We start from the raw sequence: 19,022 nt of genomic DNA on the forward strand, positions 1-19,022 counted from the left end.
ACCATGGTACAATGATCACACTCATACTCTCAAGAGAGCAGCTCGGAAAATGGAGCGCATGTGGAAAAATACAAAATTAGAAGTATTTCAGGGTGCATGGAAGTATAGTGTCTGTAACTACAAACACACACTCAAAGCTGCCAGGTCAGCATATTTTAGTAAACTCATAGAAAATAACCACAACAATCGTAGATATTTATTCAGTACTGTGGCTAAATTGATTAGGAATAAAGCCTCAACCGAACCAGATATTACGTCACAGCTCAAGAGTAATGACTTCATGAATTTCTTTACAGATAAAATTGAAATAATCAGAAATAAAATTGGAATTATGCAATCATCTGTCATAGCACCTCAGAAAACAGTGTCGAATAATTTCCCTCATGTGCAACTTCAATCCTTCGCTATCATAGGTCATGAAGAGCTAACAAATCTTATCGAAACATCAAAAGCCACAACTTGTTTGTTAGATCCTATACCAACTAAGCTCTTAAAAGAGGTATCTCCTGTAATATCAGAACCTCTTCTTAATATCATTAACTCCTCGCTATGCTTAGGATTTGTCCCAAGAAACTTTAAAATGGCAATTATCAAACCGCTAATTAAGAAGCCACAACTTGATCCTGGAGAACTTGCTAATTATAGACCGATTTCAAATCTCCCGTTTATGTCAAAAATACTAGAAAAGGTAGTATCCTCCCAAATATGTTCATTTCTACAGAGAAATAGTATATATGAAGAATTTCAATCAGGATTTAGGCCTCATCACAGTACACAGACTGCACTTATCAGAGTTACAAATGACTTGCTCTTGTCATCTGATCGTGGCTGCATTTCTCTTCTAGTGCTTTTAGATCTTAGTGCTGCATTCGACACGATAGATCACAACATTCTCTTGAATAGGGTGGAGAATTATGTTGGAATTTGTGGAGTGGCATTAGCATGGTTTAGGTCATATTTTGCAGACCGCTACCACTTTGTCTATGTAAATGAGGAATTGTCAAACCAAACAAAAGTAAAATATGGAGTGCCACAGGGATCAGATTTAGGGCCTCTGCTTTTCTCCATGTATATGCTTCCCCTGGGAGATATTATCAGGAATCGTGGAATAAGTTTCCACTGCTATGCTGACGATACACAACTTTATATTTCTTCAAAATCAGATGAGATTTCACAATTCTCAAAATTAGCAGAGTGTATCAATGAAATAAAAGATTGGATGGCCAGAAATTTCCTTCTACTCAATTCTGACAAAACAGAGGTTCTAAATATTGGACCAAAAAACTCTAAAAATAAGCCACTAAAATATAATTTGATTCTAGATGGATGTACTGTTACATCATCTTCAACAGCGAAGAACTTAGGTGTTATATTTGATACCAATCTGTCCTTTGAAAATCAAATTACAAATGTTTGTAGAACAGCATTCTTTCACCTAAGAAATATTGCTAAATTAAGGCATATGCTCTCGGTTGCTGATGCCGAAAAACTAATTCATGCGTTCATGACCACAAGACTAGATTATTGTAATGCATTACTGGGAGGATGTCCAGCAAGATCAATAAATAAACTTCAATTGGTTCAAAATGCAGCAGCCAGAGTGCTGACGAGAACCAAGAAATATGATCATATTAGCCCCATTTTATCATCGTTACATTGGCTACCTGTTAAATTCCGTATTGATTTTAAAATTCTGTTAACTACGTACAAAGCTTTGAATGGTCTAGCTCCGCAGTACTTACGTGATCTTCTACCATGCTATATTCCAACACGTTCATTAAGATTGCAAAATTTTGGCCTATTAATAGTTCCTAGAATATCAAAATCCACTAAAGGAGGAAGATCCTTTTCATATTTGGCTCCTAAACTATGGAATAGTCTCCCAAACACTGTTTGAGATGCAGACACACTCTCTCAGTTTAAGTCTAGACTAAAGACTCATCTATTTAGCCAGGCATACACCTAATTTATCCTCCAACCCACAATTAGGCTGCTTTAGTTGGGTCTGCCGGAACCAGAAACCAGAAACATTGAGCATGATCACTAACTCTGCAATAAATTCAATGGCATCTATGCTTACATCTTTTTATTTGTTTCCCTGTCTCAACCTCGGAACTCCTATCCTGAGGTTACCAGAACCGGCTGGATCCAGCACCATTCCTGCTTCATGTTGGACTCCACTGTTACATGTCGCGGAATGATGATGACTAAATGCAGCCGGTGCCAGCCAAACATCACTTCAATCTATTATGACGGACTTCAGAGGATGAAATGATGCCAACTCCAACCTGCATCACCTCGGTCTATTTATGGACTACGATCTTGAAATGAAATGCTTAGACTAACTATTGCCAACAAAAGCCTTCATCAGCCAATTAACAAGGACAATTGCATCTATGTGAACTGCAATTAATCAAGATGGACTTCAGAGACTTTGGTCATTAATCTTACAGTTCAAACACAATCGATGTTTAATCACTGACCCTTAACACTTAGTTTAATAATTTTAAACCATGATTTTACCTATACATAATTAATATTTACATTACATTCATAATGTTAGCCAGAGGGGAACTGGCCCCCACAGTGAGTCTGGTTTCAACCAAGGTTATTTTCTCCATTAATCTACATCTTATGGAGTTTTGTGTTCCTTGCCACAGTCGCCTACAGCTTGCTCACTGGGGTTATTAATACAATTATCATTTAATTATTTTTAAACATTATTAAAAATCGTATTTTATCTAAATTACACAATGATGATTAATCGACTTTATAGACATTACAGTTTTATCGTCTGTTAATGCTGATATTCTGTAAAGCTGCTTTGAAACGATGTGTGTTGTGAAAGGCGCTATACAAATAAAATTGACTTGACTTGACTTGAATAAGAAAAGCTCTTTGCAGGGGGCAGATTAAAAATATAATTTCCTGGCTTCAGCGAAGTCCATACAGAATCGCTATACAGTGGGTATAGAACAGAAAGATTAAGATCACTCTCATACACACCTATATACTAACACATCCATCTGCAGACAGATACACAACATGCATACAGACAAAAAACAGACCACACACACATCTAGACAAGCAGACAGCCCCTCCTACACAAACACACACACTCGCTGACACAGGCATTCTAAAGCTGGTTTAATAAAATTCTGGCAGCACTGCTTTGATTTTTTTTTAATGCTCTAATCTAGCAGACCTGCTGCTTATGACGCACACACACACACGCGCATGTGCATAAATAAATGAGTAGCTTTATAAAGACACTGTAATAGTGCTCTCTTGTCTTTGTGGCTTTGATCTATATGTACCAATCTCAGAACCTGCTGCTTCACACCAAAAATCCTTCCCCTGTTTCATTCTCAATGACGATATTGACATGATCATAATCAATGAAGCTACTGTGCACCATAGTTCTCTTTACTCCATAGGTCTACATGTTTAGTCATGGAGGGGTCCTGGACTGGTTTGTAGTCTGCATACAGGCTACGTGGTTAGTTCAGTACTGAGATATGGGAGAGTGATGAATGTTCTAGCTCACAGCTGATCCAAGCGTGGCTAAAAGGCATCTGCTCTTCCTGCTGGTGTCATCTGGAGATAATATGCCAGTCCAGCTGGATTCAAGACTACAGCCAATGTTATGCTCGGCAAGAGGTTTGGAGAGATATGGCCACCTGCACAGTTAAAGAAGGTGTGAGTGGAATCTGGCAACCCCTGTGGTGGAAAAATTAACCCCACGACATTGGAAATTTAGTTTAGAAATGTGTTTAGCTTTAGAAACTAGATGAGAAAAGGAAAAGAAAAGGGAGGCCTTGAAGTATATGAGGTGAATGGAAATGTGCTGTGTGAAATAAAAAAATGCAGAGTCCCCTGTGACATTGTTTGAATAATTTGAACATGTGTGGTCGGGAGACATAAACCAAGCAGTCAAAACAGACATGGAAATTGCAACTGAACAAGATTAAGCATACTGTAAAGGAGAGCGAGGGTGAGATCTGGCAACCTGTGGATGTGTGTGAGAGAGTGAAAACCCCCTGCTAGTCTGATGTGCCACCTGAGGGCACTAGTGTGGTATAAGCCAGGTATCTCACTGCTGACTGTCACACACGCTGAGAGCAGAGTAACATGTTTTTAGTTACACGTTTGCTCAGGCATGACAAATACACACAGCCTCAGCATGACGAGAAGACGAGAAAACCTTGGATTCAAAGCAGCAACTGCAAATTAGTTGCTAAATTTTCAGTAAGAGCACATCAGGAAATCAGTGAAATAAAACACATAAAACATCTACAGTATCTTGAGGATGATTGAGAATGAGGGGCTGTTTACACGACAACATTGGGTTGTCGTGTGGGGCCTGAAAACGCAAACTTTTGAAAACGGGTTTCAAAGTGCAATTTATTTTAAATGATGCCATTATCATCTCCGTGTAAACATACAAAAACACGAATTTGTGAAAACAATGACGTCATGTGCATGCGTATTACGTGTTATGTCTATAGGCATGAACTTCAAGAACTTCGTCCTTACCTCCAGGGCGAACAGACCAACATGAGATCACCAGTTGGAGTCCTTAAAAAGGTGGTGGATTTTATAGTCCAGGGTCAATTGTAGTAATAAAGCAACCTCATCGTCCATCCAGACAAAATTTCTCGATGCTTTCACCATCTTCATTGTTTGCATTCACCGCTCTGTGGATGAAGTCCTTTTTGTCGTTTTCACAGATCCGTGTGAACGGGGATTGTTTTGACAACATTGTCGCCTTTACACAAAACTTTTCAAAAACTCAAAGAAAAAACGTTTCAGTTTTTAGTACATTGTTGTCGTATAACTGTACCCTGAATCTCATTCTCATTCACAATTACATTCTTTTAACTCTTTTCATTTTAAATATATAGCAGAGACTTGGGCTGGTTTTCAAATTTTTTACACCAGTGAATATTTCTCAGGGTAGGTTTGTTTTTGAAAGTCAAGTTCTATGTGCTTTAAACATTCCGTGGTCTTGTGGGTGTTCCAGCTCCATTTAAAAAACGGTTTAATATTACCCGCAACAGCATGGATGGGTTAAAGTCTTCAATCTACAAGCTATTGAACTTTTCCAATAATTTTGCCCAGGAAAAAAGATATGGTTCATTGAATACAATAGACATTGACCTTTCATGACAATGTGCCCTAATAACAAGGCACGTTGTTCCACTCTATACGTTAAGTTGTCACAATGTAACCTAATATTAAAAATTCAATTGTAGGCCTTTGTGCTAAATTTACACTGTAGAACAATTATAAAACACAATAATTAATTAAACAGCAAAAATGTAAAAGTTAACATACAAAAATATCAGATCATTGTTTTGGCTAACAGATTCTGTAATTAATAAATAAATTATAGGGCTCGCCTCATGGACAGTCTGTTAACTCCCTCGGACCCCGCGAGCTGGATGATGATTTAGCCGCTGCATCGGAGAGTGTCACGGTGGCGTCTGATGCTGATGACTCGTCTGGGCTGCCACCTTCAGGTCTGCTCACCCAGTCTGAGGCTGATGCGCGGATGTCCGCTATGCTTTCCCGGGCCACCGTGAGTGCGAGGCTGTAGTGGAAACTTCCACCCCTCGTGGCTAGTCGATTGGTTCCTCGCTCATAGCCACCCCCTGGTTCCTTTCTTCCCAGAAGTGCTGACAAGGTCATGGAGGGCACATTTTACTACCTAGATCCGACCTCCTCGCTTGTCCGCTCTCGCTACCCTTGACAGTGGGGTGGCCCACGGGTGCACGGAGGTCCCCCAGGTGGATAGGGTGGTTGCGTTCCACCTTGTTAGGGGTATAACAGTTATGACCCGGACCAGATATGGAGAAAGAAAACCAGGAGTCGAGAAGTTCAATTAAAAGAGTCAAAAATTTACTGAAGTATAGTCTGCAGTGAAATTGGTAAAGCCAGCGGCAAAGTCTCACAAGGAGATCGAAAGCCAACTCGTACCTTACACAAAATCTTACATCAATTATACCATTTGCAAGGACGTACATTCCATTATTTTACTCCTGATTGGCTAAAAGAACATACAGTCACAACATATAGACAGCTATGCGGCCTATCAACATTAATCAGCGCACTTGTCATCCGAGCCCGAGATTTACATCTGAAGTGACCTCGCAGATGGTCGCGGGGCGTCTTCGAGTCGGCCTGGTGTGCATCCCTGGGTTCAAAAACTGGGTAGAAGGTCAAACGCACATACAAAACACTGACGAACGACAGTTCTTCTCTGGGCACAAGAGAGCCAGAGCACACATTATCAGGCCATTTGAACCAAAACAAAGAGATAAAATATTCACTCCTCGGGCAAAGGAGAGGGTTGAAATAACATACATTTCTTCCCTAAAGAAATAATAAGAGAAAATCACACTTCTACTATTCAGGTGTTATTACATAGGACTTTAAACCATATAATTAGTCATGGAAAGGTAACAATCAAACACAGAATACATCTGGAACACATGTTTAATGCATTCCCCCTGACCCCCTCCCCTGAGAGGCTGGAGAGCGTCACAAATAAGCTTATCCCCCAAAAGACCTTCAGCCGATGTGCAGGACAGAGAGACTCTGGAATGTTCCTAAAAGAGACTAATTAACATTCAACACACATATGATTCAAAGTATATTTCAATTATGCATAAGAAAATAGAATTGATTATGTGATCATGCATATAGTTAATTCATCACTTTATTAAAGAAGTTAAGCAACAGAATACAGATAGATATTGATATAAAAGGATATATATATATATATATATATATATATATATATATATATATATATATATGTATTGATATATCTGAAAAGACAAGGGATTTTGACCCTCACCCTTCAGTCCCCCGTTTTAGACCAATGTGGGGTCCAATACCGCCATGTCTGGTCTACCAAGTGAGGTCACTACGGAAGGTGGAGTGGTAACGCATGCTTCCCTGACGGGTCACACTTGTCTCTTCGCCTCATTGCGGACATGCTGGATACTAAAAATTCCCAGTCCCCACGCGAAGGCTCTCCCACCTTCCACTCACAACAGGGCATGGATGTTATCCTTCTTAAGTTTCTCTTTCAAGTGTGTCGTCAGTCTTCTCAGTCGGTTCTCCTCCTCGGAAGGGTTCAAGTTACTGCAAGCAGACCTGCATACATAAGAAAAACAGAAACGAACACACATCCACACACACAGACAGAGGACACCCACTCCCAAAAGAGCTCCAAAAGCATATAACACATATTTAACAGCTCCCATGACCAAATCCTCTGACGCAGCCACAAACTCCTCCCAAGCTTCCTCCACATATTCCTCCACTGTTTCCGTCATGTCAGTAAATATTGCTCCTACCGAAAAAGCCAAAACCAATGCTACTGCTATAGCAGACGGAGGTTCCGAATCAGTATACCCTGGAGTGCCCTTAGATTTAAGCCATACAGTATTCAAATACACATAACCTGCAAATGGATCATTATTTTTTATCTGTTCCAGAAATGCAGTGATAAATTTCTGCCGAGCTGTTTGCGCCTTCAACCGAGGAAAATATTCAGTCTTCTGCTTCAACTCTGCAACACAAAGAGACAGCTCTGCTTCGTTAGCTTTCTTACTCTTATCAACTGGATGCCATGCAGGACCCATGGGGTGTGTCAACCTGTGTTTAGCACAGTCCTCTGATGGAGTCTTAGACTCTAGATCTCTGATTTCCTGTACTGAAAGAATTGGACTCAGAAATTGTCTAAATTGTTTTGCCCTGTCAAACCACTCATCTCCAATAGCTACATCGGACAACTGAGGCCACATCCTCACCTGAAATGATTTATAATTGTCCCACAACAGCTCCTCATACTTTAAAGGTACCAGACTAGTCTTTGCTCGAGTGTACATCATTTCAATATTCAGTTTAAACATTTGCAAGTGCATCCATGCTGTCACATTATAAGCCATCGATGTAGGATTATAACATTTATCTTCAAGGTAATCATGCACTCATGTTTTCACGAGCTTTGTGGACAGGGATCCAGCTCATTGAACTGAAATCTCCTTCAAACAGGTCAACGCCTCCACTCCTCATCCACCGACCTTTTTTCATAATGAGGGTAGTATCGGGATAATTTGGGGAGTGACCAAGCCAATAGGTCACTGTCTCATTTCCGTCCAGACGATAACAATGATCATTTACCTTTTGGTACATGGTCGGAATTAAATTTAGACCCTCAGTTGAATTTAGACATGGGTATTGTACCCATGATGGACGGTTATCGATCTCCTCACAATCCCCATGAGTTGAAAACGCATGGAATCTCCCTGTCCAAATTGAAATTTGAATCCACATCAAAAATGATAAAGCGATCAGAATTAAAAATACCAACGAGAGCGGAAGTACCAATCGGATGAAAGCTTGTTTCACTTTCAGTCGTCTCTCACTACGCACTTCTTCTTGAAGAATTAGCAGCTTCAGTATGTCGTCGGATTCAGCCATCTGTAATGATAAAACATTTGTTCTAGAATTCTAGAATTTTAACATACACGACAGACATTTAATGATCCCGAGGTAGTAAGTTGTTACACTTTTCAAGTGGTTTCACCTGTGACCAATGTCTCCATATGCTACCCAAAACCCCCCTGTCCAGTAGAACAGAGGTGTTAGTGGTCAATACCACCTGATAAGGCCCATCAAATTTCGGACCTAAGGGGGAAACTATCTCCCGCTGTAACATTACATTGTCACCTATTTCAGGCAAAGCAGGCATGTCTTTTTGCTCAACATTATCTCGATCTGCTTGTCGTGTGCTAACACTAACCCGTGTGTCTCGCAGACTGTCATCCATAGCTTTCAGATAATTTTGTAAAGCATCTTTCAAAGGCTGGATGGTCCCTCATGTTGCAAGGGGGCATCCCAGGGCAGCTGCATGTAGCGACCTGTCATTACCTCAAAGGGCTGAGCTGTGTAGTCTTGTTAGGGCTGGCTCTCATGCTTAACAAAATCGCTGGGACAGCCACATGCCACCCTTTCCCCCACTCCAACAATCTCTTTCTCAATGAAGTTTTAAGCGTACGATTAGTGCGTTCAATAGATCCGCTAGATTGGGGCCTAAATGGAATGTGAAAGTGTTGCCTCACCCCCATCAATTTCATGACATTTTTCATCACCTTCCCAGTAAAATGTGTACCCTGATCTGAATCAGTTTGTAAGGGCAAACCCCATCTTGGGAAAACTTCATTCAACATAATCTTGGCGGTTGCATCTGCGGTGCAGTTTCTCAGTGGAAATGCCTCAACCCATCTGGAAAACAGATCAACAATCATTAGAATGTATGTAAAACCTCCACTAGGGGGCAGTGGACCTATGAAATCAATTTGGAGGTGTGTCCACGGCCCTTGAGGTCGAGGAGCATGTCCTAAGGGAATTTTCAGCTTAGAAGAAGAATTAACCTTAAGGCATACTAGACATCTCTTACAAAAATCATTGCAAGAAGCCCTCAGTCGGGGCCACCACCAGGTTTTGGAAATCATTGCATGTAGTTTTTCAGGACCTGCATGTGCCAAACCATGATACAAAGACATTAGTTCAGTTCTAGCAGAAACAGGACAAACAAAACGCTCATTAAATTTCCACAGTCCTTCTGCATTTTTCTGAGCTCCTAATTTTGTCCATTGTTCTATCTCTTCAGGGTCATCCTCATCATAGAGTTTAAAAAGGTCTCTGGGGGTCTCACTCTCCTGAGGAGCAAGAGCCATAACACTCACGCAAGTCTCAGTCTGTGTTGCAGCCTCTCTGGCAGCTGTGTCAGCAGCTTGGTTTCCTGTGGCCTCAGGAGAATTGTCCGTTGCATGTCCAGTGACTTTGATAACTGCTCCTGTTGCAGGAAGATCACAGGCATTCATAAGTTCTTTTACCTGCTGTTGATGAGAGATCGGCAGACCGGCAGTGGTTAGAAATCCTCTGCATCTCCACACAGGGCCGAAGTCATGAACAGCACCATATGCATAACGGCTGTCAGTGTAAACATTGACTCGTTTCCCCTGGCCATACTGCAATGCTCGTGTCAATGTGACCAGCTCGGCCACTTGAGCCCCTCCTCCTGAAAGAGAACCACAGTCAACAGTTTCACCATGTTCATTTACAACAGCCCAGCCAGTGAAGCGTTTTCCCTGTTCATGAAAGCTGGAACCATCCACGAACAACTTCATGGCATCAGAAAGTGGTTCAGATTGAAGAGGGCTCTGGCTATCCGTCTCGATCAGCCGGGCACAGTTGTGTGCAGTTCCTTCTTCTGGAAGTAAGAGGCAGGGTTGATAGCAGTTTCAATGTCAATATTTATATCCACATTTTTACTCAAGAGAGTGGCCTCCCATTTAGCTCGTCTTTGATTAGAGATAGAGCCTAAACGAGTGTTTGTTAACAATTTCAGAATCTGGTGTCTAGTGTGCAGTATCACCTTCTGATGAGTCACAATGTCCTCGGTAAACTTTCCAGCCCACTCTGCACAGTCGCATATCAACAGGCACGGATGCTGTCCTGCCATTGAAACAGGAATACGAGCAGAATAATATCCTACCATCCCATAGGAGTTTCTTGCTGGAACCCTTTGACCCAGGGCCGCTGAATAGGATCGAGTTCCCACCCATGTCCATAGATGGAACGGCCTGCTGGCATCGGCATGACGTAATGCTGGGGAGGAAGCAAGAGTTTCTTTGATACTCACAAACGCCTCCTCCATCTCCTCAGTCCAGTCGATCAGCTCCGATCCAGGTTTTCCTCCTTTCAGCGCCTCTGTGAGTGGTTTAGAAAGTTCAGTGTATTCAGAAACATACTGGCAGCAGTAATTCAAAAGATCCATTACTTGCCTTAGACCAGTAACCGTGTTTGGTTTTGGAAGTTCAATAATAGCTTTAACTCGTTCAGGAGTGATGCGTCTGCCGTGCACACCCACAATTTGCCCCAAATAAGTCACTTCAGGCAGTGCTAACTGTGCTTTCTTCAAGTTCACTTTGAATCCCCCGTTTTGGAGGGCATTCAAAACAGTCTGTACAGCAGTCAAATGTTTGAACTTGGTTGGACTAGCAATTAAAATGTCATCCACATATTGTAGGACAACAGATCCGTCATATTCAATTTGTTTTCTTACCGGATCGATGAAGGATGCTAGTACCTGATGAAACAGTTTGGGTGAGTTGCAGAAACCTTGTGGCAAACGACTCCATGTCCATTGGCGACCCCTGCTGGTGAAAGCAAATCTGCCTTGGTCCTCCTTGGCTAGAGGACAAGTCCAAAAAACCGTTAGAAATGTCTAAAGCAGTAAAAAGACAATGTTCAGATCCTATCTCGTGTAGGATAGTTGCGGGGGTTGGCCACCAGAGGGTGCATTTTCTCAGACACTGAATTCAGAGAAGCGTAATCAATGGTCAAACGCCAGCTCCCATCCGGCTTTTTGACAGGCCACATGGGAGAGTTAGTGGGAGAGGAACAGGGAATCACAATCCCCCGTTTGCATAGTTCATCTACAACAGTGTCAACTCCCTCTCGAGCTTCATTTTTCAAAGGATATTGTCTTCTGGCTTTATGCAAAGGACCTGGGATGCTCAGTGGCTGAATCTGTGCTAAACCACAATCATATTTATCTTTTGCCCATACATCAGGAAATTTGGAAATTATAAACTTCCACTCAGGGTGAGTTTCAGTTAGACTAGCAGGTTCAGCCACTGCACATCTCTGCTCATGGTGGGAGCCACTCTGAGATAAGCGAATTGTTTCATTGCAGCCAAGCACTAGCTTATCTTGAGAAAGCAAAACATCAGCTTCGAGTTCTTTCAGAATGTCAACACCAATTAGAGTCCCTACAGTATTTTTCCCTACCCAAAATTCAGTCCAATAGACTTTTTCAGAGTTAGAAATGGTTAGAGGGATAGGAACAGATTTATGATATACATTTGTGCCATTTGGACCTTCTATATACAAAGTTTCAGAAGTGATCTCAAGATCGAGATCTGTAATTGATACAGTCGCGCCGTGTCAATCAAAATAAGGCATTGCCGGCCTCCTAACAACGCATGTATGAATGGGCGGTGTCTGCATAATTACATGAACCGGAGGCCGCTGACCCCTATTCGTCCCCTATCAGCTGCCTCAGCTTTTTGAGCTCAGCTGTAGTCAGAGAGTTAAGCTTCGGAGCATCACTGTTGACAGAAACATCATTTTTAGGACCTTCCTTTTTCTCATTTCTGTGATTTTTTTGTTTACCACTACGACAATGTCTAGCCATGTGGCCCTCTCTGTTACAATTTCTGCATCTGGCAACAGGCTTGGTACAATCTCTAGAGGTGTGACCTCTCTCGTCACAATTATAGCAGGTTATGTTATTGCGGGGACTCATTTCCACTTCAACTGACACAGCAGATACTTTACCCACATTAACATCATCATCACGTGTTTGCAAACGGCTCCAGCTTACAGAGCACCAACGAAGCAAATCCTCCCAATATCTGATGTCAATGGCACTGTTCAACAACATGTCTCAGTATTGTTTATTCAATCTGCCTGTAGCGGATTCTATCACTATGGCAGAATCAAGATCTTCTGCGTTGTTGTTTGCAGCACAGTACGTTTCATAGGCTATGCGAAAGCGCTCAATGTATTCTAAGGTGTTTTTGCCAGCCCTCTGTTTAATCTGTGTCACACTGGTCCAGGGAAAAGACCCCCGACCCAAAATATCTTTCACGCGTAACTTGTAATCTGAGTAAGCTTCACAAAACTCAGGCCAATCTGTGGGGACTCTGGGGTGGAAAGGAGCAATCTGAACCGCCCTTAATTTGCTGGTGGGAACCAAACCCTCAACCAAAGACTGTATAGCTGCCATCCCCAGATTCTGTTGCCTAGCAATGGCCTCTAGCCTGTCCCATAGAATTTTGTTTGGGTTATACAACTTAAAAGGTTCCAACCCTGCAAGCAAACTGTTTTTCTCAGCCGCTGTGAGTCTGACCCATTGACCATCCTCACAGCCAGCACCCATCTCAGCATTCAATCCTCCCCAAGCCTGATGTCGGATTGGGGCGGCGAATGTCATCTCAATGGGTTTAGACATTTCTCTGGGGGACAAGTTAAGATTTCCGACCCCCGGTTTTTGCTAAATCTGCTTTGCTTGCACGGCAGGAATCTCCGAAATGTCATAAGGTGGGGGGCGCGAAACAGCCATATTCAACAATCCGCGCGCCTCAGCATATGGCCCATCATTCTGATTATCAGTCTGATCAGCAGCGCTGAAAGCAGCAGCTGCCTGAGCAGTCTGAGAAGAGCAGGTGGGGGCCAAGGGAGCACTGGGAACTGTCTCACTTTTCACAGCATTTTCTGCCTTCTCACAAACAGCCTCGAAACCCTTACTCAAACTACACAGATCACAGCCGACTTCCTGCCCAATAATTTTTGCCACCCTATCACGCTGGGCAATCAAACTAGACCATCCGTGGAATTTGGAATTGCCTTTTCATGGCTTAAAGGTATACCACCCAGTTCACAAATCCATGAATAGGCAAACACGGATAGATATTTGGCCCTATCAGCGTCTTTTTTGTTCTGCAGCCAGTCAATCTGCTGCATGACGTTCCAATCAGAATCAAACCCCTGACTGACCATTTTCTTAATGAGCTGTGCACATTTCTTTGATTTGAGCTCGTCAGAGCAGAGCTGTTTACAGCGTGTGCCCTCCTCGTTTTGGTCAGAACTACTCAGAAAATTCCCTTTATCAGTAATTTTTCTTGGTCACAGTTGAAAATCAGTACCGAAAAGATTTTAGCAGCAAATATTTTACGCGGATAAATTAACTATAGCAGCAACAATACTGGATTTCTACACAATACACCACAAAGTATTCTTCACAAACATCCTGGTCACATATACTGATCCATACCAATTCGGGTCATAATTTATTTATTTACTTGGGACCACTCCTGATGCATCCCTGGCAAAACAATCCCTATTGTATTTTATTTTATTTTATACCTAATATCTGAATCCCTAACTGCCTGATTCACTAAGCTCGGGGTACCCCTATCTGAGGTGGAAGAGATTGAGCAGGTTTACGGTGCCACTGGACCACCCGTCCAGGGACGCACTCTGCCGGGGTGGTTATACACCAGTGCCCACCTGGGCCCCCCAGAGCACGCTTCACTTGCACTGTTTGCTGTTTTAACCCTTAACAGCTCTCTCAGCGACTTCTTATACCTTCAATAGTATAATTAAATTACTCTTCACTCGCCTCGTCGGAGTGAAGCTCTCCTGCTCCCCTTCAAAATCTCTTCCAGTCAGACAGCCCTAACAATTAATAAAAGCTTCCTACCTTGTTTGCTGATTTGCCAGAGATGTCACCACGGAGTGATTGCCCGCCGAATCCTCCACCAAACTGTTAGGGGTATAACAGTTATGACCCGGACCAGATATGGAGAAAGAAAACCAGGAGTCGAGAAGTTCAATTAAAAGAGTCAAAAATTTACTGAAGTATAGTCTGCAGTGAAATTGGTAGAGCCAGCGGCAAAGTCTCACGAGGAGATCGAAAGCCAACTCGTACCTTACACAAAATCTTACATCAATTATACCATTTGCAAGGACGTACATTCCATTATTTTACTCCTGATTGGCTAAAAGAACATACAGTCACAACATATAGACAGCTATGCGGCCTATCAACATTAATCAGCTCACTTGTCGTCCGAGCCCGAGAGTTACATCTGAAGTGACCTCGCAGATGGTCGCGGGGCGTCTTCGAGTCGGCCTGGTGTGCATCCCTGGGTTCAAAAACTGGGTAGAAGGTCAAACGCACACACAAAACACTGACGAACGACAGTTCTTCTCTGGGCACAAGAGAGCCAGAGCACACATTATCAGGCCATTTGAACCAAAACAGAGAGATAAAATATTCACTCCTCGGGCAGAGGAGAGGGTTGAAATAACATACATTTCTTCCCTAAAGAAATAATAAGAGAAGATCACACTTCTACTATTCAGGTGTTATTACATAGGACTTTAAACCATATAATTAGTCATGGAAAGGTAACAATCAAACACAGAATACATCTGGAACACATGTTTAACGCATTCCCCTGACCCCCTCCCTGAGAGGCTGGAGAGCGTCACAAATAAGCTTATCCCCCAAAAGACCTTCAGCCGACGTGCAGGACAGAGAGACTCTGGAATGTTCCTAAAAGAGACTAATTAACATTCAACACACATATGATTCAAAGTATATTTCTATTATGCATAAGAAAATAGAATTGATTATGTGATCATGCATATAGTTAATTCATCACTTTATTAAAGAAGTTAAGCAACAGAATACAGATAGATATTGATATAAAAGGATATATATATATATATATATATATATATATATATATATATATATATGTATTGATATATCTGAAGAGACAAGGGATTTTGACCCTCTCCCTTCAACCTGTGCCCCGAGAACACAGCCATCTGGTATCTCCCCTCCAAGGCCTGTCGGATGATGTCGCCACTGACTTCAAAAGCCTACAGCGCCACTGGACAGGCCACCTCCACCCTGCATGCCATGGCTCTCCTGCAAGTCCACCAAGCCAAGGCACTTAAAGATCTACACTTGGGTAGTCCTGATCCCGACGTGCTGCAGGAACTGCGCTCTGCCACCGACCTCGCTCTCAGAGCCACGAAGGTCTCATCGCGGACACTCGGGTAGGCGATGGCCACCCTCGTGGTCCAGGAACGTCACCTATGGCTGAACATGGTTGAGAGGCACAACATTGACAAGGCTCGCATTCTCAATGCCCCCGTATCCCAGCTTGGCCTTTTCGGAGACACCATCAACGACTTTGCCCAGCAGTCTTCGCCGTTAAGGAGGCTGATGGAAGCGATCTTGCACATCATGCCGCTGTGCCGCCCCAGCACGGTCCGTGCCCCATCTGCCCCCCGAGGGCGTTCCCCTGCATCCAAGCAACAGGCAGCTCCACCTCTTAGCCCCAGCGTCGAGCACCTCGCAGGTGGCACATGCCCCCCGTCTCCAGGACTTCCTCTAGGACCCGTAAGGCTCCTAAGCACTCCTCAGACGGATGACCCAGGGAGTCAGACGTTCACTCCGTATCTGGTACCAAGATCGCTCTGTCCCCCGGTGGAGGGCAGCCAAGAAAATCCTTGTTTTCCCACATTGTTAATAAAAGAGAGATTTCCCCACTTCCAGGGTCATCCAGCCAGTGCGTTCTTACGGGACCCCGGCACTAAAAACCACAGTAAATCCGAGGTAAAACTGTGTGCTTTCTCTCCCAGGAGATTCCATAAATTCGGATCCCTGGACGACTCCTCCCTAGCCCTATGGGTCCGCAATTCAGCGGAGGAATTCGCTGACCCAATCCACTATGGGTACTCAATCTACCTGTACTGGAATAGGTGCTCCACAGGTCGGGACTCCTGCGTGGACTCCTCCTGTGTGTATTTTTCACGGTACGGTCCCATTGCGAGTGGACCCGCGTCTCCCTTAGGCAGTTCCAGCAGCCCTCCAGTCGCCGTGCTGTAGCAACTCCCCCCTCCTTGAGGCTGGATATACCTGATTTTACATTTTTTCCACATGTGACCTGAGTGGCTCATGTGATGTATCTCGCCACTTTACCTCCCCGTTCCTGGGCAGGTGTGGTCTCCGCAGGGTCCTTTCCCAACTGGGTAAGACCCCCTTCTCACGATACATATAATGGCCCCAGCCGTTGGCTCTATGCGGGAAAAATAGAGAGAAAAGAGGCCCGGCTAGGTTCGGCCAGTTCCCAGGTTGGCAAGCGTCACCTTGTTCCCCTTCTTAGGGTAACCAAAAGGATTCCGATGACTTTTTATGGGACATTGGGGAAAGGTACGTGCAGTCTGACACAATTTGTCACCTTTGCATGTAAGAAACCCGCTCTTGTGTCAGCAGAACACGTACATGGCTCAGCGCATGGCGTGATTTGAATTGGACCCCTAGTGTCGCTTCTTCGACACAACGGTGAAGTGAACGACAGACGGGGAACGTCTAGGTTACGGATGTAACCTCCATTCCCTGATGGAGGGAACGAGACGTTGTGTCCTCCCGGCCAAGTCATTGAGCCGAGCCACTGTAGTGTTCACTCCATCAGGGAACGGAGGTTACATCCGTATCCTAGACATTTTCCTTTTAAAAAAGTTTTTTAAAGCCAATTATTGTCTCAGCATTTATGTTGTGTCAACACTGATCATGCCTGTAATAAGAAGCATAAGCTAAATGATGATTGGGATTGGGTGAGCTAAAATCTAAGTTTAACCAAGAATATGAAAGTCAATTCATGCAGTAGCCCAATAGCTGTCAAGACTTAGGGATGTACTAAATAAATTGTAACCAATAAAATGAAAGCCAGTGTATGCAGTGACCCAATGGTTGTTAAGTTTAAGGACAGCCAATCCAGTCTGAGATAAATGACCAGTGAGAAATGCAAATGTGACTTTTTCACAATGCAAGGTGTGAAAAAATCTCCTCACAGACAACTTAAGAGGATTACTTACCATGGCAGCAAATGGCCATAACACAGAAGGAATTGTCAGTTATTATACATCCACAATTGTATATAATCAGATGTTAACGGGCCAGTAGATTTCTGAAAAAGTCAGAAATTCAGCGGTTTATGCAGGAGTCTACTTTTCCGGACACAACTCTTTTCACACAGTGTTTATGCATGTCAGATCAACAATATTAGACATTTTTCCATCATGCCAGTGCAAGCCAGAGATATTTGAGCCAATATATTCGGACTTAGAGCCGCGAGACTAAAATCTATCTGCATTCCCACCATCATTATTGAACCCTTGTTTTATGTTTTTAGTTTACGGTGTTATTGTGTGCACTGCATAGACATACTATTGTAGCATTATGGTTGACTTGCATTATCAACTGAGGCTGTACAATATAATAAAAAAAATTATAAAGTCTTCCGTTGAACCCGTATCAGCAATAACACTATTTTCACCTCTTAAATTGATAAGTGTATTACAATACAAACATTAATAGATAAAACACTTGAATAATCATGTTAAAATATACTGGTATATAGCCTAGTGGTGGCAGGGGCGAAAATTTCATCAAAATGTTGGGGGGGACAGTAAACATAACAATTCTCAAGAGCAATTTTTGAAGGGGACACCAAGGGGTTTTTTGTTGTTGCCCCATTTGCATTTGTATTATTTTATTTCTTAAACAATTATTTTAAGAATATATCATTATATTATTTACAATACACATATTTTAATGATATTTTAGGGGGGGACAACCCTCAGATGGGGGGGGTCCTGACCTCCCCAACCCCCCCGCAATTTCCGCCTATGAGTGGTGGTTGAGGAGAGTCCCCTGTTCTCTATGTAAAAGCGATTTGAGTGTAGTGTCAGAAAAGCGCTATAAGTGTAAAATTATTTCATTCAAAATATGTAAATAAGAGTATTTTGTATCTTAGATAAATAATCAAAACTATTATAATCAAAGCAAGAAATGTTTCACTTTTAAATGTTTAATCATATAACATAACATAAACATGAAAATAGCACGTAATGACTCCGGCTCTGAATATCTTCCAGTCGCGATCACACACGTCTTGTCTTGTTTTATATCCCAAAATAAATGTGCTTAATGGCATAGACAGATCAAAGACATGATCATCAAGCAATACAGGAGCTAAAAATCAAACTGTCTCATATTGGAACAGGATCATATTCAGAGGCGGCGGCAGCCGATTTTGCCGGGGCTTCAGCCCGAATGTTTTGAGTGTAGCCCCGAATGTATTTTGAAAAGTTGACTGACAAATATGAAACCGGACAATAGCCTATGTAAACCCCCGAAATCATAAGTTGCCTTATTTCATTGTGTTTTGGCTTTGCACATACTGCATACAGCCTGTAAATATAGACATAGGCATATTCTAGCCTATAGAATAAGTTTCTTTGCTGTCGGTAGCCTATGGGCGACACCGTTTCTTCCTCTCTGTTGAATATGT

The sequence above is a fragment of the Xyrauchen texanus genome, chromosome 7 (assembly GCF_025860055.1).
Source record: "Xyrauchen texanus isolate HMW12.3.18 chromosome 7, RBS_HiC_50CHRs, whole genome shotgun sequence".
Taxonomy (NCBI): domain Eukaryota; kingdom Metazoa; phylum Chordata; class Actinopteri; order Cypriniformes; family Catostomidae; genus Xyrauchen; species Xyrauchen texanus.